The sequence below is a fragment of the Jaculus jaculus genome, chromosome 2 (genome assembly GCF_020740685.1).
Source record: "Jaculus jaculus isolate mJacJac1 chromosome 2, mJacJac1.mat.Y.cur, whole genome shotgun sequence".
Taxonomy (NCBI): domain Eukaryota; kingdom Metazoa; phylum Chordata; class Mammalia; order Rodentia; family Dipodidae; genus Jaculus; species Jaculus jaculus.
In genome coordinates, this window is record NC_059103.1 from 100,063,947 (window position 1) to 100,089,721 (window position 25,775).

Consider the following 25,775-nt stretch of genomic DNA (forward strand, 5'->3'; position numbering starts at 1 on the left):
TATACAGTGATTAAAAGATAAAATATATGTGAAATAAAGCTTTGTAAGTATAGGTACATATGTAATAAATGCATCCATAAATGTATTGAAATTATTATCACCAAACTTAGAAAACATTTGTTTGAACAAATTTGACATTGATATGATCTCAGAGGCCTACAAAATAAGTTTAAAATATTAACCATATTTTAGTTCAAGTAGCCCATGGTGTACCTGAAATGGGATATTTATGCATCTGTACTTAGTCACTAATTAAAAGTATTTTTTTTAACTTTAAAAATGAGTGAAACATATAAGAGTTCATTTCATGAAGAAATTGGTTTCTTTCTGACTTGGAAGAAAGTAATTTCTCAATTTGTAAATATCAAGAGTTAGCTTATTTTTGAAACATGTTTTAAAGGTAAGTACTCATTGAACATGCAATTTTAAAGAGATATATTCAGATAAAATGGCATATTTACTGGAGACAAAAATTAATGATATCAGTAACCTAATTTTAAGCCAAACAACTGATCTTGCTAGGAATGATGAGAATTCTACAGGAAGGCCAGTTGGGAGCTCATGCAACTTATTTAAGTGATCTTAGGTGAATTTTCAGTCTTCTGTATCTGAGATCTTCCTAACTCAAGATCGTTGTTAACACTACATAAATTAATCATGTAAGATGCTTGTAGAAATGTTTGACACACATTAAGCACTAGGTAAACATTTGTTTCAATCATTATACTCTGTGTGACTAGGGAAGGCATGAACCCTGGTATATCTTCATTGTTGGGGAAGTTATACCTCAGAATAAATGAGAAAATATACATCCTTTCTGATGGAGTACTAATTATCTCTTCATATATAAATAAAGCCAAGAGCTGCTAAAGTCTTAGTAGTATTAGAAATTAAAATAATTATGAAATCCAGAAAAATAAAGTACTATTGTTAATCATTACTAAGTCTTTTCCTAACTTTCATGTGGTGTAACTTGTCATTTTAAGTATAATGCCATTCAGGCTGAGATATGTATATATTTTATATTAAAGATGGCTTCAAATGAATTTTAATGAAATAGGTATGTGATTACGTGCCTATTGTCTTTTTATACATGTATCAGTAATAGGATCACCAAAGTCTCACTTTTGCCCTTGTTATATTGGATTATGTATATAATTCTTAAGATTATTACATCAATATATATGTCACTCTTTTGTATATTATGTTTATTTTATGGAAATAATGTGGAAGATTGTCTTCTCTTTCTGTCCATCTTTGGAACTTCATTTACCTCTCAGATATCATCAGTTCGTAGTGGTTTGATAGAACTCCCCAGCAAAGCATTCTGGGAGTGCTTACTGTAGGAGGTGGAGGCCCAGGTAAGTGTGTAACAGTTTTATTTACAACTTTGATGTTCTAAAGCAATTGGTAAGGGACCTATTTATGCTTTCTTTTTCTACACCAAGGTTTAGTGATTTAAAATTCTCTGGTCACTATTGAATTTAGTTCTTATTTATTTCAACAAAAGAATTTCATTCTCTGTGTATTCTCTTTTGTCATGCTAATTTCATACCACTTAGCACACATGCACACTTCCCACAGACTGTTCTCTGCACATGACTCAGCAGCCAATAGCTCCAGGTACATCTCCACATGCAGCATGGTCTCCTTTCACTGACATTTTTGTTTTGATTAAAAAGTCACCTCTGCAATCTGTATAAGAGCATCTTCTATCTAACTGAAAATACACACTGTTACACAAGACCAGAGCACACAGCACTCAACAGATTCTCTTTGAAACTCATATACACCTAACTCAACCCCCCCCCCAAAAAAGAAGAAGCAGCAGCATTATAAACTTTCACTTTTAAAGCTTTCTCTCATAAGTAATCACACATGAGAGCCCGCCCTTCAGCGCCACTCTTTTCAGCTGTTTTCCACTCAGCCATTGGGATTTTCTCACTCCATGGTCTTTCAGACCTTCCATGATTCTCTGTTACTCTCAACTCCTACATTCAGCACCCAAGACCTGCAGTGATCAGGTTCCTTCATATCTTTTTCAACCTTTGCCTTTCACATGCTGCTTTCTCTCTAAAAGGAGCCACCTCATTTCAGAAGTGCACAAATTTCATGTGCCACGGTGGTCTACGTGAAACTCCTCTCTGATCCATTTTCTAGTTAATACTACTCATCCTTCCAATGTTACTTTCTTTAGGAAGGATTTCCATTTCAAGGCCTGATGTTCTTTCTCTTCTTTAATACTTCCAAAGAATCTTCTGCATATACCTAACATGGTATGTATCTCATAACAAAGCAAAATATTGATTTATCATTAAGTCTACCTACTAGAGTTTGCTGTGTCCAAATTCCTGAGCAAACAACTTAAGGGAGGAAAGGATTATTTGGGCTCATGGTCTCAAAGGGTTCAGTGCATGGGATGCTTGGCCCCAGTTGCCTGAGGAAATATCTGAGCAGACATGATAGAGGAACTCTTACCTCACTGGGGATAGGAAGCAGAGAGCAAGGAAGGGACTGGAGACCAGCTATATGCCTCAGAGTCATACCCCACATTGGAAACTACTCTCTTCAACAAACTCCTCCTCCTTCATTGTAGGCAACTGCAAGGAAATAAAGCATATAAATTTTTGAATTAATAAAAATCAAAATTCATATAATCAACTAGTTTTAATCAATTCAAGGCCTTCCATTTAAATGTTGTAATAGGGTTCCAAAGAACAGACTCCACATAAGGAATGTAACTTTCAGTCAGAGGCTGCATAATCTCACAGTGGTCATCTATAGGCCAAAGAACTGAGGAAAACAGTAACTGCTCAGTTAAAAAGCCAGGAAGCAATGAGTGAGACCAATGATGCAGCCCCAGTCTGCAGCAGGAGGACCGACATTGGTTGATGATTCTACGTTGCAAGGCTGAAGATGTTCATAACCAAGGTTATGTGGATTTTAAAACTATTCTTGTCCTTAATCATTTTTCTTTGTGTGATGCCCATCTCTGTAATTTTTCATTCATCAGGATTTGTATAGTCTAACATAGCCAATAATAATTTTATTTGTACAAAATGACTTTCTTCTAATTTTCTTCTTACATTCTTGCCATTCAACTTACTTTTACTGTGACATTGACTTCCTCAAGCTATTTTAAATGTTAAATTAACTGTTTTCTTCATCCCTTAAAATTGTCACAATCTTTTCCTACTAGAATAAAGAAACAAAGAATATAATTGTTACCTGCTGCTGAGAGTTAGTGAGGAGCTAGAGATGTCTTATTGACAGGAAGTTTTAATTGTGCTAGATGAATAAATTCTGAGATCCTGTGTACAGCATGGAGCCTACCATTAGCAATATTGTTATTATATCTCAAATTTAATGTTACATGTTTTTAGCACATAAAAATAAATACAAACCTGGCTGGAGAGATGGCTTAGCAGTTAAACGCTTGCCTGTGAAGCCTCAGGACCCGGGTTCCAGGCTTGACTCCCCAGGACCCACGTTAGCCAGATGCACAAGGGGGCGCACGCGTCTGGAGTTCGTTTGCAGAGGCTGGAAGCCCTGGCGCATCCATTCTCTCTCTCTCCCTTTGTCTCTTTCTCTCTCTCTCTCTCTCTCTGTCGTTCTCAAATAAATAAAAATGAATAACATATTAAAAATAAATAAATACAAACCGAGGCATAAGGAAACCTCAGGAGGTTTAGGATGTATCTGTTAACCTGATTTTGGTCATGGCACAACAGGATGTTGTAAAACAAGAAAGTAATCAAGAATGTAACAATCGGGCTGGAGAGATGGCTTAGCGGTTAAGCGCTTGCCTGTGAAGCCTAAGGACCCCGGTTCGAGGCTCGGTTCCCCAGGTCCCACGTTCGCCAGATGCACAAGGGGGCGCACACGTCTGGAGTTCGTCTGCAGAGGCTGGAAGCCCTGGCGCGCCCATTCTCTCTCTCTCCCTCTATATGTCTTTCTCTGTCTGTCGCTCTCAAATAAATAAATAAATAATTAAAAAAAAAAAAAAAAGCATGTAACAATCTTCCACTACACAACCACACATCCCAAATGGAAAGGCATAAAATACAAAGAATGTGTATAAATTCCATTGAAGGAAAGTTTTTAAATTTTCTTATAATTAAAGATCCTCTGTAACAAAAACATAGTGACTATGAAATCAACTTTGAACTGTTGATAAATTTTATGAAGCATATTTCAGATATTATTTCTGTCTTTGTATATTTTAAGTAGATGATTTGTGTTTTATGTACAATTCTGAAATACCCTGGTTGTATTTTGAAATTTTAGAAATTTTCCATAAAATCTCGGTTGAATTGAGACATCATAGGTTCTTTTTTTATCTGCAGAAGAACCCAAACTACTTCTCTCTTGCCAAACTAAACTTTCATGCATACAAATAAGAAGCAAAGCAATTTTCAGTTGCACAAGAAGTGAGATTATTTCTGTGTTTGCCCCCTTTTCTAGGAATTAGAGCTCAAAACATGAACTTTGTCATCGTTAAAGAGAACATGGGGATAGAATAGCCTATTTAAAATGGTTATGTAGGGGCTGGAGAGATGGCTTAGCAGTTAAGCGCTCGCCTGTGAAGCCTAAGGACCCTGGTTCTAGGCTTGATTCCCCAGGACCCACATTAGCCTGATGTAAAAGGGGCATACGCATCTGGAGTTTGTTTGCAGTGGCTGGAAGCCCTGGTGCACCCATCCTTTTCTCTCACTTTCTCTCTCTGTCACTCTCAAATAAATAAAAATAAAACAAAAAAATTTAAAATGGTTATATAGGGCTGGAGAGATGGCTTAGTGGTTAAGCACTTGCCTGTGAAGCCTAAGAACCCTGGTTCAAGGCTCGTTTAGCCAGATGCACAAGGGGGTGCACATGTCTGGAGTTTGTTTGCAGTGGCTAGAGGCCCTGGTGTGCCCATTCTTTCTTTCTCTTTTCTCTCTCTGCCTCTTTCTCTCTTTGTCTTTCACTGTCAAAATAAATAAATAAAAAATTTAAATGGTTATGTAGGCATTTTAATTTTTTGCTACAGTTTCCCAAACGTTTTTATTCAGCACCTTCATTTACTGTTATCACTTTAAAGTATTTAAAGCAATATCTTTGTATTTATGGATTTTACAGTTTTGTGCATTGAAATAAAATTTTTTAGCATGAGATATAAGGTATTTATCACTCAAAAGTAAGTAATTTTACAGCTTAGTTTTTTTAAGGTATTTGTATTTATTTGCAAGCAGAAAGAAAAAGAGAGAGAAAGACTGGGTGACCCAGGGCCTCTTGCCACTGCAAATGAACTTCAGACACATGCACCACTTTGGGCATCTGGATTTACATCAGTACTGGGGAATTGAACCCAGGTGCTCAGGCTTTGCAAGCAATCACCTTTAACCATTGAGCAATCTCTCCAGCCCAACAGTTTAGTTTTCTTATAAGGACAAATATCCCAGTATTAACATTTGCAAAACTTCATTTGAATATGCATTATTTCAAAATTTTTGTTTTTTAGGAACATATTAAGGCCTTGAATTGATATTATTTATACAGTAATATACTAATAACAGTTCTCCCATCAATGTTATCTAATCAGCACACAAATTTCCCAAGAAATCATGTTATGAAATAATAAGTCTGTCTGGTAGGTGATCAAATGATTTAAAAAGACACAAATATTTTCACATAACATGAAAAAAATTCCAAAGTGTTTCAAAATCTGTGACATGAATTTATTTAATACATAATATAAATATAATACAAAACTATAAATTTGCTTATAGGACAAAGTAACAACATTACATAAAGTAGCCTCTAATCAGTAAGTATAGTGAAAATGAAATATTGCCAGCATAAAGAACAACCCAAACTGTTTTCCTTGGCAGTCTAGTCTTTTATCAAAAATGTTATCACAGCTAACTGCATTGTCACATTGAGTGACTATATATCTGATACTGATATCTCCAGCTTGCAAGTAATTCCTCTTGCTATGTATTCTGTATCTAAATTCCCTCAACTCTGTGCTAAGAATAAATGCTGAGGTTAAGTCGACCTCACATCTTTTCAGTAGGTCAATCAAGGTACTCATACCTGGGCCATGAAGCATCAACCAAAAGATCAAAAAATTGAATCTACACTAATCAATTGGTTTATGTTTAGTCTAGGCTAGGAAGAATCCCTCTATAACATCAACAAACTCTATGTTCCTGTACTGACATTTTAAAATCCAAGCTTTCAATAATGAGTACTTCCTATGTGGAAATACTTCTTACAACTACATTCCCCTAGCATAAAAATCTGTTCACTGAGAATGGTCTTCTAGTTGAAAATAATCTTTGAACAACTGAAGCCAGTATCTTCCCAAACAATTTACTTTCCATTCCAGGAAAACAATTTCTTCTTTATCTATATATATTTTTTAATTTATATGGGAGAGAGAGAATGGGTGTGCCAGGGCCTCCAGTTGCTCCAAATGAACTCCAGATGCATGTGCCACCTTATGCATCTGGCTTATGTAGATCCTGGGGAATCAAACCTGGGTCCATTAGCTTTGCAGGCAAGTGCCTTAACCACTAAGCCATCTCTCCAGCCTGAAAACAACTTCTTTTGGTTGGATAGCCTGGATGTATTTTGGTTCTATATCTTATTGTTATAAAATCTAGAATAACATAGCTTCTTGGTTTTTGTGTGCCCAAAATATAAATAAGCATTTTTCTATAACATTTAATGTTTACCTTAGAGGTATGATATAATAATTAAAAGGCAGAGCACACATGCAAACTTTAGAATGAGACAGCTACTATAAAAAAATTCTCTATAAACTCTAAGTGCTAAACTAATTCTGTTTTTCAGTGTCATTGTTAATAGTTTTTTTTTTTTGTTTGTTTATTTGCCAAAGAATACAACTTGGTTGTCAAGAATCACTGAACAACAACAACAAAAATCTTCTGAGTTCCACAATTATACATTAATATATCATCTATACCCACTCCTGGAAATAAATATGATATTACAATTAGTAAGTGGAATTTAAGCAATTGGTTACAGAAGGCCAGTCATACTCTTTCATTTACCTCCTTCCTGTAGTAAGGAGAGCTGAAAGCATACAAAAGAAAACAGAACATACTGTATATAATACAGTAGCATTTTAGTTTCTAACCCTAATTACAAGATGATCTAGGGTGATGGCCTGAGTTAAGAGATTTTAGGAACTTATCTTCTACATTTTGACTGGGATCTTGGAAACTCATGATAAGAAATTTGAAAATGGAAGAAAACTAAGTTAGCTAGGTTGTAACTATTTTATTACTACCAGTGAAGAGGTGCTACTGGCTGGTCAAATCCAAAGACTATGTGTACAATGTCTGCATCTGTGAAGCTTCTGAATTAGAGCAGGCACAAAGGTACAGAGCAAATGTGGTTGCAAAGGGAATTTGTGAGGTGGTAGAGCATTTCCCTCTTACAACATTGTTCCCATCCAAAAAGGAAACAGTTATGAATATTCTCATCTCGAAAAATTTTCCTATAATTTAAAATAATTCAAACTTCTATCATTGTATAAAGTATTTCAAAAGTTATTTGTTTAAGGCAATTTTGTGTTGCCTATATGAATCTTGTGAATCAAGAATTTGAACACTGTACTATGACTTGAAAATTAAAGAATTTATATTGATTGAAAAGCTAGGCTTGAAATCAGCTGAAGGCATATTTATTGCAAATATCTAGCAATTAATGCTGGCTATCTGGTGAGACTTCAGTGGTTGACTGAGACTTCCAAATGGCTGATTCGTGAGACCCTGACTGCCTCATAGCATGGATGCCACAGGATAACCAAACTTCTTTTACTGGCCTAGGGAGGGTTGTAGAGACAGAGTCTCACTTTTTAGCCCATGCTTGACATGCACTCACTATGAAACCCAGACTGACCTTGAACTTGAAGCAATTCTTCTGCTTCAGTATTCTTTTGGCTAGAATTATAAGCATAAATCCCTATGTCCTGCATAGTCAAACATCTTAAATAGCATTTCAGGACTCCAAAAGAAATGATTCAGTAAGCAAGTTTATGTCTTGCATAGGTTTTCTAGTTACAGGATGACTTCTACTATAGTATATCGATGATAATCTAGTTGCAATTTTTGACAAATTCAATAAGAGATGATCAAAAGGCTGGTAAGTTAATGTTGTCAAAGAATACATGGCTTCGAAAATATTAGTGCAGCATCATTGTAAACTAAAATCAGCCAAAAAAAACATAACATTCTAATAGTGATCATTTTAAAAAGCAAACAAATTAATTTTCAAATTTTGTAGAAAATACTCTAGACAGGATTGAATTTCGGGAGCTGCAGATAGTAAAAGCTACTATGATAAACACATGACTTTATGGGGAAAAGTGACCTTTAAATAGATTTCAGAAACTCACATGAAATATTTTTTTTCCTTGGGGAGACATAGACGTCTCTTCACCTCAGATAGGGCTCAAAGGATAGATCAAAACAATGTTGAACCACAACCCGTTTTCATGAATCTATGAGTTTACTGAGGTTACTTACAGAGCAGGGTGAGGGGTTGTTTTCAGGAACAATCCACCCCAGCATAGGCACCAATTGACCGAAGCAGTGTGACAGGACAGGAAGGAGAGTCTCCTCCCCAAGCAGTTGTTTCCTCTTTTATAACCTTAGGTAGGGGGTCTTTTAAGTTTCAGCTCTTCCACACTTAACCTTCAGAGTTCCCTGAACCTCTCTCCTCCCTTCAGGAGGGAATGTTTCAATTCACAGAAAATTGCTCCACAAGATTGTTTAGAGGACTTTCAACAGTTGTTTACCATTTCTGAAGCCTCTGGGAGTGGTCTTGTGACCTTGAAAGTTTTAGCACTTTCAGATTTGTTTAACTCTTGACTCCTTCCTCCATTTAGGAGGAAATAGTTAAGTTTGGAGGACAAAAAATTTGTGGGGTTGTTTTTTAAATAAGTTTATGATGAGGATAGGGGTGAAGGAGAATGGGCTTTTAAAAGCATTTTCACAATATCGTGGCATGATAAACCATCCCAAACTCTACAGTTTATGAGAACAAGCATTTATTGTCCTCATAGGCCTGAACACGCTCTGTGCTTCGGATGTTCTGAATTTGGCCAGCAGCTCTGATTGAAGCTACTAATGACCTCAATCCCAGATCTCAGCTTTAGTTCATCTGCCCTGTGCGAATCATCTGTGGAATGGGAACTACCTAGCCTTGCAGTCATGCTAAAGCGTCGGAGTCATTTCAGCATCATGCCTGCACAGAATCTGCTTACATAGCCAGTCATCATCCTATGCCCTATGTCAGCTGGGAGGGAGAGGTTACATGTCTCCCTGGTGTGAAGGACTAAAAATGATTTGCCGAATGAAAGAAACAAAACATGAAGATGGGGCTGGAGAGATGGCTTAGCATTTAAGCACTTACCTCTGAAGCCTAACCACCTGGTTTGAGGCCTGATTCCTCAGGACCCCCATAAGCAGTAGTGGCTGGAGGTCTTGGCATGCCAATTCGTCCTCTCTCTCTCTCTCTCTCTCTCTCTGTCTGTCTGTCTGTCTCTCCCCCCCCCGTGCCTGTTGCTCTCAAATAAATGAATATGTACATTTATAGCAGTTGTGAGAAAACTACTTTGTTATTGAAATCAGAATCAAGTATATCTACCTGGCATTGAAGCATCTAGAAAAGTTTTGTAATTGAGCCCAGAAAAGTCTTCTCAGATCCAATGCTATAAATTTATGGATATAAACAGACATTGTTCTATCACACTGGCATCATACAGTTTAATAGCTCTGTGTATGTCTCATTTTCAGCTATCCATTGTTACGTTTCTGTTCATGGTAGTTACTTTATTAAAACATATGTTCCAAGACATCTGCAGTGAGAACTATCACTAATTAATCCCTTTAGTGCATAGCATAATGCACATATACAGATGGTAACAAATAAATGCTTGCAAATGAATGAAAGGATAAGTGAAACAAAACTTATTGCAAAGGACCATTTTGCGGGGGTGTATCGATAACTTGCTATTTTTCTTAAATCCCAGTATAATAAACTTTAGCTTAAAAGCATATTTCTTGCATATAAAGGTTTCAACCAGAGTGAACTAAGTACCAACTATATAAGAACTGTGCCTATAATGCCATCGTTGTCTAATATGTAAGATTCAAGTAATTATTTTCTGTTTCTTAGTTCTGCCTCTCGATCCAGTCCTTATTTTCTCTTACATTAGAGAAATTGCTATCATCTTATTCTCATTATAGCACAAATACTGTCTTTCATGTTCTCAAATAGGACTTAAGTCATAGCCTGCCTCTAGTTATATTTATCTGGTAACAGAAATATGAAATTTAACTTAGTCAAGTCCACTGAATTTCTCAACAAAATGATGAGGGAACTGTACTGTACGAATGCCTGACCTTTTAAAGGATATATATTAAAATGTTCTTGAGGAGGCCTGTGTTGTGCAAGAGGTGATATGCAGATGCTAGGGCAGTGCTCAATCAGATAGCTACTGGTCTCCTCAAACAATGGGGAGCATTCAGAGGGAAATGAAGATTCTTCTCTCCTAAAAATGGCATGATGAGATTAGGAGCCTCATGGAAGAATTTTCAGGCTTCTTACCCTGCAAGGCAATGTTATCTACAGGGTAACACCTTCATCAAATTGGAAGACAAGGGGAATATTTTATAAATGAGGAAACTGTGACTGTCATATGTTAGCTACTGCATGGATTAAGTTCTTAAAATGTAATAAAGATATCCTAGGTATCTCGCAATCCAATCAAGCTGACAACCAACATTAACTATCACAAGTCAATTATTTGCAAACTTGAAACTCAAACACACACATTACACCATACATAATCTCCAAATAAAGTGAATAAAATCATATTTCCACCTAATATGGTGTAAACTTCCTGCAGATAACCAGAATTGCACTAATTCTTTCTCCAGAATAAGTGGCAAAGTTTCTTGAGGGAGTTTTATTATCTTCCTGACATCCAATAACTCAGATATAATGTAGATTTACCAAACTCAGAAACTAACTCAATTGACATTATGTTGCATGATAAAGGGAACAAAAGGAAAATAATGATATTTGCTCAATATATGTGTATACATATGTGCAGATCCATTAAGAAATTAAGAAATAAATATACATGGCAATTATAATTCTTATTTCTAAGAGGTCACAAGTCTTATTAATGACTACCTCCTTCTACTATCCACTCTATTATCCACAATCAGCATCAGTCCTTTACCTCTAGGGATGACCTATACCTTAATTCCTAAGCTTATGGGCCATTTTTCATCCTTTTTGGATTGGGTTATTTTAGTTTGACATAAACCTCAATAATAAACATGCTATCACTAAAAATGCCCTAACGGTCTGTCTCCTACACTCCAAACATACTCTCTGTACCTATATCATAGAGTGATGGCATTTTTATTTCTTTATTGTATTTTTTATTTTATCTTCCTTTTTTAAGTTTGTGTTCGCAAGTGAGAGAGAAAGGAAATTTTAGTTGTGTTTATTTTCCCTTCTGGGAGAATCAAATGCTTTACAAACAAATCCAGAGTGATTGCTGTCTCTCACTCAGTTCAGTAAGCATGTTATTCAGCCCAATGACGTAGTTGAAGAGAATCATGATTCCTATGATTTAAGTTATGACACAGGACTGGGATGTTCATATATATAGTGAATTTGTACTGATGGCCTTGCCAACTGTAAGTAAATTGGTTCTGGTTGGTTTTGTTTATATATCTGGAGAGAAAGGCATTTGCCAGATCAATAGCTGTCTACCAGATACCAGGAGATAAGTTAATATACTCAACCTGCTGGAGAGATGGCTTAGCAGATAAGTGCTTGCCTGTAAAGCACCAGTTCTAGGCTCGATTCCCCAAGACCCATGTTAGCCAGATGCACAAGGGTGCACATACGTCTGGAGTTGGTTTGCGGTGGCTTGAGGCTCTGGTGTGCCCATTCCCTCTCTCTGTCACTCAAAATAAATAAATAAAAATAAACAAAAAAACATTTAAAAAGAAATATACTGACATTGGAGTGATCATGCCAGAGAATTTCTACAACAGGTTGAGTTTATTAACATATCTCCCGGTATCTGGTAGACAGCTATTGATCTGGAAAATGTCTTTCTGGATCACTTCAATGCCAGTATGAGCGAAAGTTTTTTACCCAAGGGCCAAAAAGCTTGAGGTAGCCCTCCAAAGAAGCTTTGGCCCTGAGCTAAGACTTTATTTCCATTTTATAGTTTTCATAGTCAAAGGTAGGGTTAATTGAACAAACATGCTGTAGCAATTTGCATATCAATCATTTCTACAGCCAGGCCACCCTAACAATGAACTCCATCTTACTTTGTTTTAACCTAAACTGTCCTTCCTTCTTATCATCCCTTTGGGCCCTTTCTGGACAGTTCCTTCTTTAGGATTTTTCCATCTGCTGACAAAGATAAGTTTTAGCTCTTCAACAACTAACTCTTACAATACAGTTAACTCAGTAAATCAGTTCAACTTTTAGCTTCTTTACTACCACAAACCTAGGACAACACATTTGGTACAGCACCTACAATTAGAGTCACTGCTTGATGAAGCTTGTAATAATTTTCCAAGATGTTGTCATTTTCCAAGATCTGTGTTCAAAGGCTTTGGAGGGGGAGGGAGGAGGCCATAAGTTGTGGACTACAGGCAGACTCCCAAAGCTTTCAGGGAAAAAAAATGGTAGGAAAGCCATGTTGACTCTGATTTTAACCCACTAGAGGCCTGCTTCAGGGCATCTGAAGTTCATAAATGTGAAAATATAGTTTGCTATTTTAAGAACTCAGCAGCATTGGGGTAAAGTATAAACACAAGCCAGAAAAAGGATTTCCTCTGCTTCCCACCATGATTCTAGCACTCCAGAATCCCATGGCATCTGAGTTCATCTTCTATTTCTTCTCTCACACCATGGCTGGTACAGTCCAGGAGAGGAGGAATCAACCTGCAATTACCGTGTTTATATCTTCAGGCCTAAGGGAGGGGGTGCCAACACCTATGGAGGCCTAGTGAATATACTATGATGAGTGAATTAATGCACTTCAGTAGATGGAACATTTTAACCTTCATCGGCACCAGAACAATCTTAGGAATTTTGTTAGCATTGAAATAATTTGGCTTCCTCCATCCTTCAACTTTGACAGTGTCTTTTTCTCCTCTCCATGTTTAGTGTCCAATATCCCACTGTAATCTAGGAGGTTGTATTCACTTCCACAAATGCATAAGGGCATGCAGATTTGCCTCTGTGCCTGACTTATTTTACTTATGGTAATATCCATCTGTTCCATCTATTTTGACACAAGTGAAAAGAATGTATTCTTTCTTGTAGCTGCATAATTTACTGATATATATGATATATATATAGATAGATAGATATAGATATAGATGATATATATATATCAGAAAATACATTATATATATATATAATATATTTTCTATGTATATTTAGTAGCTAATGGCTACCTTGACAGATTCCATGTCTCAAGTATTGTGAGTAATGCTGCAATGAATGAATATTACAGCTAGTTCTGATGTGATAATTTCATATGCTTTGGACATGGATTCATTAGTGGTATGGCAATATTCAAGTCTCATTCCTAGTTTTAATGTTTTGAGAAAACCATGCTTTCTCGATAATGTTTGTGTGAACTGAACATATGCTACCATCAACCAAGTGGAAGAAGTTCCCCGCCTCTATGTGCTCCTTTTGATCAATGCCATTCTAATTCTGTTAGAAGACTGACTATCTCATTGTATTGGCTTTCCTTTCCCTGATTGCTAATGATACTGAACATCTTTTCATATGCCCACTGGCCAATTTCATATCCTTGTTTGAGAAATGACTGTCAAGATTATTGTGCACTTCCTTTTTCATGTGTGTATGTGTGTGTACCTGTGTTCATGTGTGTTGGAATGGGGTGTCCATGTGCATGGAGGCCAGGAACAACCTCAGGAGTTATTTCTCAGGCTCTAGTCCATCTTTTTCTTTAAGATCGAGTCTTCCATTGATCTGGGGCTCATCTATTAGGCTAGAAATGCTGGCCAGCAAGCAGAAGCTCATGTGTCTGTTTCCCCAATGCTGAGATTACAATCACACACTGCCATGCCTGGCCTTTTTACATGGGCTCTTGGTATCAAATTCAGATCTTCATGCTTGAAAACACTTTACTGCCTGAGCTATCTCCCTAGCCCCAGCCATTCATATTCTTGTCAGATTATTTGGGGGTTTGCTGCTAAGTCTTCTGTGTAGCTTGGATATTAATTCCTTGTCAAGCAAATAGTTCATAGATATTTGCTATCATTCTGTATGTTTCCTTTGCTGTGAACAGAAACCTTCTTAAATTGATAATCTCATTTATTTTTACTATTTTATCTCTGTTTATGGAATCTTAACCCAAACATCACTGCCTGCACCAGTGTCTTGAAATTTCCCTTGCCCCACATTTCATTTTTGTGGTTTCATAACTTCAAGTCTTAAATATAAATCTTTGATTCATTATTTCATTTTTGTACGCAGTTAGAAATAGACAACTAGATTCACTCTGTGTTCTCTACTATTTCTGTTGGTCTTTGGGCCATTTTCTGTAGCCACCTCGCATGTTTTGTACTGCAATAATTATGTTTTGGACTCAGGTGTTCTAGAAGCTCTAGTGGTGCAATTGGCAAACACACGGCACTTACTATAGGAATCGAAGTATTATGACGACATGTCTGCTGCTTTCCAGTTTATTCATTTGTTGTTGTTTTAAATTGCCCTGGGCATTTTGTGTCTTTGTTGTTCTATAGTAACTTTAGTAATTTTTATATCTGTATAGAATGTCATTACTATCATTGCTGTTTTAATGAGAATTATATTCAATATGTCAATTATTTTGGATAAGATGTACATTTTAATAGTATTAATCTATACAAACCATAAATATGGAAGTACATGGCATATGTTAAAAAAAATCATGTATTTATTTTTTTTTGCTTGTTTATTTGTGTGTGTTTAGATACTGAAGATTAAGCTTAACTTCTGATGCATGACAAGCTAATACTATGCCATAGAGCTACATCCTCTGTCCCTGTGCTTTATAATTTCTTGTAGAGATATTTCACTGCCTTGATAAAGCTTATTCTTAGATACATTTGCAGCTGATGTAAATGGGAATATTTAATTGGTTTCTTTTTCAATAAATTCATCATCGTCTTAAAATGTACCATGTTTTGCTGTTGATTTCCTATCCTGAAACAATTGAAATCATGAATCAGTTCTAACAGCTTTTTGGTAGAAACTACCTTTTTTTAACTGTTTTATTTATTTTTATTTTTAAATATATATAGAGATTTTTTTATTGATAACTTCTATACTTACAGACAACAAACCATGGTCTTTCCCTTCTATCCCCTCCCCCACTTTCCCCTTCATCACTCTGCTCTCCATCATATCCCCTCCCTCTCTCCATTAGTCTCTCTTTTAATTTGATGTCATCATCTTTTTTTCCTATTATGAGGGTCTTGTGTGGGTATTGCTAGGCACTGTGAGGTCTTGGCTATCAAGGCCAAATTTTGTCAGGACAGTTGTATATAAGGATTGGTACCCTTCTTTTGTCTCTTACATTCTTTCCACCACCTCTTCCGCAATGGACCTTGAGCCTTGGAGGTTGTGAGCTCCTTCACATACTTGGTTAAGTTTATTTCAAGGTACTTTACTTTTTTTGAGGCAATTGTGAATGAAAGAGATGACCTGATTTCATTCTCTGCACCCTTATCACCCTTGTTGTTATTATATAGGAAAGCTGCTGATTTCTGTGTATTTATTTTGTATCCTGCTATGTTTCTAAAAGTGTTTATCAGCTCTAACAGTTTGCTAGTAGAGTATTTAGGGTCCTTTATGTATAGAATCATATCATCTGCAAATAGTGATAATTTAATCTCTTCCTTTCCAATTTGTATCCCTTTTATGACTGTCTCTTGCCTTATTGCTATAGCTAAGACTTCTAATACTATATTAAATACAAGTGGGGACAGTGGACACCCTTGTTTTGTCCCTGAATTTAGTGCAAAAGCTTCGACTTTTTCTCCATTTAGTATTATGTTGGCTGTAGTTTTGTCATAAATAGCTTTTATTATGTTGAGATATGTTCCTTCTATTCCCAGTCTCTGTACTACTTTTACCATGAAGGGATGTTGGATTTTGTTGAATGCCTTTTCTGCATCTTTTGAGATGTTCATGTGATTTTCTTTTTTTTTTTTTGTCCTTCAGACCATTTATATGATGTATTTCATTTACTGATTTGTGTATGTTGAACCATCCCTGTATCCCTGGGATAAAGCCAACTTGGTCAGTAGGATTAATCTTTTTGATATATTCTTGTATTCTGCTTGCCAATATTTTGTTCAGAATTTTTGCATCTATGTTCATGAGGGAGATTGATCTGTAATTTTTTTTTTTTTCTGTCTTTGCCTGGTTTTGGTATCAGGGTGATGGTGGTTTCATAGGAGTTCAGTAGAATTCCTTCCTTTACTATTTCCTGGAAAAGTTTGAGAAGCATTGGTGTTAATCAATAAAAACCAGCACAAAATATGCAATTGTGGGGATTAAAACACACAGATAGCTGTATAAAGCTGAAATACCTAAGGGTGTGTTATTCTACACCCTTAATCTTGTCAGCTGGGAGGTAGAGATTTCTGTTCTGAATTGGGTTCCAGGTTAACCTGGATCTGGATCAGACCCTGCCCCCAATAATGACAGAAGCAAAAAACAAAGGCCCGATAAATATGAAAGCATCAAAGGCAGTAAAATTCAGCCCCCAAATACAGGCTATTTGAAAATGGTAACATCAACCAGGAATATGTAACACATAACCTGCCTTGACAAGGAAAGAGAGATTAGCTGTGGCAGGACTGTATACCTGTTTTTTGTTGTTGTTGTTTTGTCAGTCAGCCTCGTTACCTTTTAGGGTACCTTCCAATTTCATCAATGCTGAGTTCCCGCCTCAATCCCTCCGTGCTGTTCTGTGCAGCTGTGCCTCTGATCTGCTCTCCTGGCTGCGCTGCCACCAGGGGCTGAATGCCGGAGGTTCATGGCTCTGATAGTGGGGGATGGGAGAGTTCAGACTGCTGGAGTTGCTCGCACTTTCAGTAGCTCTTTAGTTGATCTCAGCTGTCTTTCCTTCAGATTTCTTAACTTTGCAAGAAGGCTGATGGAGTTGAAAAATCTGTTGCTTGGTCTCTGTTGCTGCTGCTACCTGGCATGCCTTTCAGGATGGGCCATGATCACCTCAGTGGGAATCTTCTGTTTTCCTCCTTTCTGGTGGGTCATGGTCTCTCTGGCTTCTCCACTGTGTCTAGCAATAACCTATACGCCTTTACTTTTCAGAAGAAGAGTGTAGTTGGCTGGGATTTTGCTTAAATCCTTCCCTAGGCTGGTTTGGCATGGCTCCTATGCTGCCATCTTACCCAGAAGTCTGAAGCTACTTTTTCGATTTTTTTTTTTATAAACGCACAATATTTTATTAAGTAAAAACTTTGTATCATGTGCTGGTACTATCATTTCCTTTACTCACTTCTCCCATTCCTCTGAGAACCTTCCTCGGTGGGATAGCTGGCTGGTATTCAACCTGGAATTGTGGATTATGAGTTGTGAGAGCCTCCTTCCCACTCCATCGCCCCTCTAAGCCTTTGTGGGTGTGTTTTAAGTCTATTTTAGTGTTGAGCTCTCAGCAGCTTCAGGATTTCCACTTTGGTACGTTTTGGGCAGCCTCAGTGTCTGCCTCTGTCACTCTGGTACAGATTGTCAGGCTCACCATGGAAGCAGCACTTCTGCTTATCTCATCAGTTCCTCTGTGGTTTCACCTGGGTCCTAGCTGACATAAGTCGAGGTTCATCTCCTGACAGGGAGCCAACTATCTTTTCTTGTCTTGTTGATAGATTTTGGTTGTTCTCAGTTCTCACTGTCTTCTGAAAAAGAAAAACAGATTCTCCAATGGATAGTGAGGTTAGCTTAGATTGAAGGAGATCGGCATTACTAATTTAGAGAGATTTTGATAGATATCTTTTGGCCAAAGACTAGTGGGAGCTTCTCATCAGAGTCCATAATCTTGGTGTCCATAGGATCCTGACTTGGTTCCCAGTTCCAGTTATGGGTTTCTTTCCACTGAGCAGATCTCTCAGTGAATCAGAGAGCCATTGGTTACCCACTTAGGCTGCGCGCCACTGTTGCACAAATGAGGGCATCTTGTCAGGCTGATTGTTTGCATAAAGCAGTATCCCCTGCTTGCTCACTGTTGTTGGCCATTTTCCCCCAGGAGCTCTTGTAGCACTTTTCAGCCCTGTATGGGCTAACATCTGGGAATTGGCTTCCTTCCAGACAGCCAGATCTTACCATGTTCTGTTGGCAGCATTGGTGTCTTCATCAATAGGGTCTTACCTTTTACCTCACATAGGTAACCAAATGCTTTGACAGAAATCTGTCTTGTTTGGGGGACCTTGTATGTCACTGCAAATGAACTGCAGATGCATGTACCACCATGTGCATCTGACTTAAATGGGTTCTGGGGAGTCAAACCTGGAAACTTATGCTTTGTAAGCAAGCACCTTAAGTGCTAAGCCATCTTTCCAGCCCTGTAAATATTCTTTATGTGGTTTTCTTTCTTGTTCTTGTATATTTGTCTGGTTTTGGTCAAGGTGATGTAAGCTTTGTACAATGAATTTCAAAGAATCACTTTTTTAAATTTTTTTAAATTTATTTTTATTTATTTGAGAGAAAGAGAGAGAGAGAGAGAGAGAATGAGCACACCAGGGTTTCCAGCTACTGCATACAAACTCCAGATGTGTGCACCCCCTTGTGCATCTGGCATGGGTCCTGGCGAATCGAGCCTCAAACTGGGGTCCTTAGACTTCACAGGCAAGTGCTTAACTGCTAAGCCATCTCTCTAGTGCAAGAATCATTTCTTTTATATAGCTGTAGAATAATTTAAGAAAAAAATAGAATTAGTTCTGTTTTAAATGCTGTATGTAATTCTGTAGCAAAGCTGTCAGGTACCGTACTTTTATGAGAGACAACTGCCACTTTAATCTCCTTATTCAACATCAGCCTGTTTAGATTTCTATTGCTTCTTGGTTCAATACTGATTCAGGAACTGATTCATTTCTTCTAAGTTTTCAAAATTCATTAGATTATAGTTGTTCATAGTAGTTTCTTATAATTCGTTACATTTCTGTAGTGTGAGCTATGATATCTTTTTTAATCACATGTTTGAAGTTTTCTCTTTTTCTTTGAGAGATCATAATTTTATCTTTCAATAAAATGTTCCATTGGTTTTATTCATACTTTGTATTTTTGCCCTGATTTCTTTTTTTTAAACTTTTTTTTGTTTATTCTTATTTATTTCTTTGAGAGTGACAGAGAGAAAGAAAGAGGGAGAGAGAGAGAATGGGCACACCAGGGCTTTCAGCCACTGCAAATGAACTCCAGACGCGTGCGCCCCCTTGTTTTGCCCTGATTTCTTCTGCTCTTACCTTGATTATTTTTCCCTACCAATTTGGAGTTTGGTTTGTTCTTACTTTTCTAGGAACTTGAAATGTATTGTTTAGTTCCTTCCTTGAAATCTTTTTCTTTACCATATTCTAGTTATTTTGTGAATTCTTTGTTCCTTTTGCCTCTTATTTATTTCTGAGATTTTGTGGTCTTCTTTTGTCATAAGGTTTCTTTTCTCCTTTTGTTCCTTGTCTGTTTTTCTGGTAAATTTTACTTATTCTTTTACATGTGTTCATGTTGCATTTTTTTGTGTATTCATGTCTACACATAGAGCTTCCATAATCATTCCATGTGGGGTCAATCTAGAGATACTGTTCATCTGTTTTTGCTACTCTGGGAAAATCTCCTATTCTTTCATTTCTGAAGGGTATCTTTTCTGTGTTCAAGCCATTACTTCCATGATTTTTGAATACATTATCCCATTATCTTCCATGTGGTTTCTGCTGAGAAATACCCTGCTAGTGTAGTGGCAATTTCTTTATATGTGAGTTGGTGCATTTCTTTAGGCATTCCTCAAATTTCTACCTTTGCCTTAAAATTTTGACAGGTAACAACATACCTTAGAAGTCCTTTTTTGTTTTTATTGAATCTACTCAAATTCCTTTGAATTCCTTGATGTACATGCCTTATTTCCTCTAAATGTGGGGAGTTTTTAGAAGTTTTTGTTTTCATTAAATCAATTTTCCATGACTGTTCCCTTCTCTTCTTTTTGAATCCCCATTATATCTTAATGATGTCTTATATGTATCAGAGGCTTTCATTATTGTTTAAAGTTATTTTTCCTTTCTTTTTAATTTGAAATCAAATTATTCTAAAAGACCTAGTTGCAATTTAATATATTATTTCATCTGTTTGTTTTAGTGTGCTGTTAAAACCTCAATTTTATTTTCAGTTCATTTTTTACATTTTAGCTCCAAGATTTCTGTTTGGCTTTTTGCTATTTTTGTCTCTTTGTTAAGCTTTTTCATATCATGAAATGCTTCCTTCATTTTGTCAAGTTATGTATCAGTGTTCTATTGCATCTCGCAGACTTTAATTAGTGTTACTTTTCCTTCTTTTCAGGCATTCCATAGCTTTCCTTACGCTGTGGTCTACTTGGGGGAAATTGTTGTTTTTCTTTGATGTGTGCTTCTTTGTTTTCTAGATTTCTTGGTTCTTACATTGATATCCATGCCTCTGTACACCTCATCTTTTCCAGTCATGAAGTGGGGAAAGACTGTTTGTTTAGAGGTTGTCAGTTGGTTAATCACTTTGGTACTCAGTAAGCATGGTGTGGCTAAGGACCACTGGCTAGAGGTGAGCTTGTCCTCATCTATGCGAAGTGCTGACAGGACTCCTAATGGAGATAGCACTGGTGCTGAGACTGCTGACAAGACAAAATCTAGCAGCAGTGGCTCTGTTATCAATCTAAGTAATCCAACTCCATGCTGTTGCAGCGTGGTCTCTGGGAGTGAAAGAGGAGTCAATGTGAATTTCTTCTTCGGAGCCAAGCAGTTGTACACACAGGAGCAGCTCCCTAAATGGGCTTTAAAACTTGTGATCTTGGAAATTTTCCTGTACTTATTACAACCAATCTTCAAGGATGATGGAAGTCCATGGGACTTTCCCATTTATCTTTTCTTAGCAATATAGTGCTAGGATCATAAATGCTACATACTTTGTCCCTCTTGAGGCCATCTGAAATCCCTATGTTCCCTAGTGTTCTCATGAGTCACTTGCTAAGTCCTAATGTCCCCCTTCAGTCACTCTCCTCAAAGATGCAGCTACTGATTTGTTGCATTTGTTCCCTCTTTAGAGGTGAGCCACCTTGGAGTTAACAAAAGGATTAGTTGGTAGGGTTCATCTAGAAAATATAACCAAATATAATGAAAATGTAATAAATATGAATAAATACATAAACAAATAAATATAAATATAATAATATTTAAAAATATCAAAAGTATTTTTAAAGGTCAATTAGGAATGGGAATTCCTTCTTTATTCATACTAAAATATTTCTATCATGTGATAATAAAGAACATTAAGCCACAGGCAAAAAGGAAACCATTTCTAAAGCAAAAAACATAATTAAATATGTCTTTATCCCAAGGAGCTTCAGAAAATAAAAACATTGCTACCCAGCTGCTCCATTTTCTCTTTAAAACCAGGAATATGCTGATCCTTACTATTCAAAAGAACATAGTTAAAATTGCTTAACAAAATTCCAGTTTAAAGGAAGAAAGTTGAGAACTATAAACACTCCTTACTAAGAGAGTATTTCTTCATATTTTTTTTATTTTCATGATGAATAACTTTGAATCAATACTTTCTGAGTATTTTTAAACAGTATCAAGGGTAAGAGAAAAATATCCTGCCTGGCTGTCTTGTTCAAAACAAATGACTCACTTTATAAAGCATATTTTCTGGATATGAATTACTAAAAATATCACTTTTTCTCTGGAAAAACAGTGAGGAGTCTCTTAATCTCTAAAAATCAATTTTTATTTAAAAACTGTGATATAACATATCTAATCATACTCTCTGGTGGCTTAGTTAGCAGAATAGCAGTTACAACTTTCAAATATAAAAATAAAACAATCAAAATCACATGAAACAATTTAAAAGTTTAAGGTCCTAGGTTATAAATTGACATTTTACCAGGCATGGTGGTACACACTTTTTATTCCAGCACCCAGGAAGCACAGGTAGGAAGATCACAGTGAGTTCCAGGTCAACCTGAGCTAGAGTGATACCCTACCTGAAAAAATAAAAATAAAAACTAAATTGGCATTTCTAGTTGCAGTTGATGACATCTGCTTGCTGACAACATCACATGATCATGAAGCACTGTGGGCCACATAGAAATGATGCAGGCCTTGTAAAATGTTAGCTCTTTAGTAAAGTAGGCTTCATTTTATCATTACTTGATAGAATTTTCTTTTGGCCATTGCAATTATGTTCTTTAAATCTTAACTTCTTTTTTTTTTTTTTTTTTTTTTTTGGTTTTTCAAGGTATGTAGGGTCTCACTCTGGTCCAGGCTGACCTGGAATTAACTCTGTAGTCTCAGGGTGGCCTTGAATTCACGGCGATCCTCCTACCTCTGCCTCCGAGTGCTGGGATTAAAGGCGTGTGCCACCACACCCGGCTTAGATCTTAACTTCTTGATCTTGATGAAGTTTTGTCTTTCATGTTTTATCCTGACAGTCTTCCACTAAAATACACAAGTCTATATGCAGTCATTTTATTTCTCACTCTGCAACACCATTTTATTCCTATTAGTGCCTTAAAACATCTTTTCTCTTTTGAATTTTTAAATTGATTCCATCAGAGTAGAAATGATAAAGTGCACATTTAAATCATTATAACAGAAGTATGAACTAATTTTGATTTACTTGCTAAGGGTCTGGACACTGTTGCCAAAATCATCTTTGAGGTCAGTGGTTCCCTAGAAGAACTCACAGAATTCAGAGTAAATATACAAATAAGGTTTATTGCCTTAATATTAGATATGTATTAATACCAGCAGATTAAAAGGTTCAAAAAGGAAAGTTCAAGAGAAAAGAGGTACATGGGTCCAAGTGTCCTTTACCATGGAAGCACATAGCTATGACAGATAAGAACACATGAGAAGTGTGAGCAATTCGGGCATCTCACTAAGCATCAGTGTCTTCTTTGGTTTGCTACTCAGATTCCAGAATCCTTCTGAAATAAATCACTATATGCATGATGGGATACCAAGTGCTGCAAGGAGGTCAGCTATACCAAATTAAGAGTATAGAAAGAATTCAGCCCCCAAAATTGTCAAATACAACATGTGTGATATAGATGTATCTTCATTAGCATGATCCTAAAGGCATCCTAAAGATAGAGAAAATTTGAGGGGGGAAGAAAATGAGGTGCACCAGGGCCTCCAGCAACTGCAGACGAACTCCAGACGTGTGCGCCCCCTTGTGCATCTGGCTAACGTGGGTCCTGGGAAATTGAACCTGGGTCCTTTGCCTTTGCAGGCAAATGCCTTAACCGCTAAGTCATCCCTTCAACCCAGACTCAGGTATTTTTGATTAAGTTTAAGCATCCTGCTTAAGTCTCCAGCAGCTTTCTGAGGCAGTGTCACTAGGGGTGGATCTGAATTCCAGCTCAAAGGTATATGCAGAGCAGTTTGAGCTCCAGTGGTTTTGTGTTTGCTGGTGTTAGTTGTTTTCTCCAGTTGTTCCCCTGTTCTTAGACCTAGGAAAGTAAACAGTTTCTTCCACCATTGAGGGAATTTCCCCTGGATTTGTAAACTGAAATAAACCACTTCCTTTCAAAAGCTTTGTCTGTTTCTCCTAGGAACATGGGGCTGACTACAACAACCTGTCATTAAGAACAATCCTTCCTGGGCTGGAGAGATGGCTTAGTGGACAAAGAACCTTGGTTTGATTCCCCAGGCCCCACGTAAGCTAGCTGCACAAGTTGGCACATGCATCTGGAGTTCGTTTGCCATGGCTGAAGGCCCTGGCATGCCCATTGTCTATCTCTCCCTCCCCCCGGAACTTTCTCTCAAATAAATAAATAATAAAATGTTAACAAACGAAGAATGATCCTTCCTCAATCACCAAAGCCTCCTTAAAAGAAATGGCTTGAGGTTTTGTATATGACCAAAACAGTTGCATGAAAATGTCAATTTTTTATCCATTAAAAGTTATGTTGCTCAAAATTCTATGTAGTTTATCAATAATTACTTAAATAATAAGCTATACCTTTCAAATTTAATAATGTAATACTCAGTTATATCAGTTACTGTCACAAATACTTTAAAATCTAGTAAATTTGAATTGTATAAAAAGAGAATTGAAGTTAATTTCTCAATATCGCATAACTTATGTGAAAGATTATTTGTTGTACAAAATGCCTAAGTATTATCTTTTACCTTATAAATAATAGACTTTCCAAGCACCTTTTATTTCTAAGAAAAAAGTCCCATAAAAAGGAATATTACTGCTATATTTTGTTCATCAGTTTGGCCATAAATATTCTGTGGTGATTTTATTGCTATTACTGAATTTAGTTTGTCATGGTTTAATACAAAACTACTCTGCAAAACTACTGAATAGTAATTAGACAACACTTCTCTTAAATAATTTAGGAAACAATTTTACACTAAAATAAACTGAAAATAACATTAATGTAAGAAATAATTTTGTATTGAAATACTTTGTTTTTTAAAAATTTATTACAAAATTAATAACTCCATGTGCATGAAGACATGAAACAATATATAAATTTTCAACTTTGTATAAATTTAAGTACTTATTGATAATAATTGCATAATTGAATGTTTAATAGGACTAAAACAAATAGATTTTAAAATCATATCATTCCTGTATCTGTGTTAGTTAGCTCTTTTGTAAGTAATGGACTTATGTATTCACTTCACTCAATATATTATGTCACTATAATCATCATTTGTATAAGTTGGCACACACATGAATGGGTTGGGTCTCTGTCCTTTGCTATGAATAACAATAATATTACAGAATTTCTTGTTTTCCCTGTAAGATATAATAGTTTCACTATGTTCTTTTCCTGTCCCAGATATAAAGGTTGTGAACTCTGTAGTTACTCCTTCTTGAAGTTATCTTCTCACTGGTGAGATAAAGCACCAGACCAAAAGCAGCTGATGGAAGGACAGGTTTTCTTTCGGTTTGCAGTCTGGAGAGAAAGCTTCATGATGGCAGGGATCAGCATGGTGGGAGCAGAGGTTGGACATCACCTCTACCACAGCACATGGAAAATAGTATCAAAAGAGTAAGCCAGACACTAGAAAGAGGGAGCTGGTTGTAACACCACATAGCCCACCCCTAACCACACACCTCTTCCAGCAAAAATCCACCTCCCAAATTACATTCAAAACATGCAAGCCTCTGGGGGACATACAATTCAAACCACCACATTCCTGCTTTCTTTTAGTGGGATACTGCCCAATAAGACTGTTGCTTTCGCAGATAGGCACTTGCCGGGCTCCTTCCCGGGCAGGTAGTGCTGTGGAAGGACCAGGCCTGCTGGTTCCTCCCAAGGGGTTGAGGAGGAAGATGAGCGTAGGACAACTCAGACACCTCTCCTGGCCACCGGAGAAAAACCACACTGAGTCGGGAGTCTTTTCAAAGCAGTAACTCACAAAAAACTCGCTTTATTTCTATGAGCAGTTGCCTATGTCATGTTGGGGATGAAGGTGGGGATT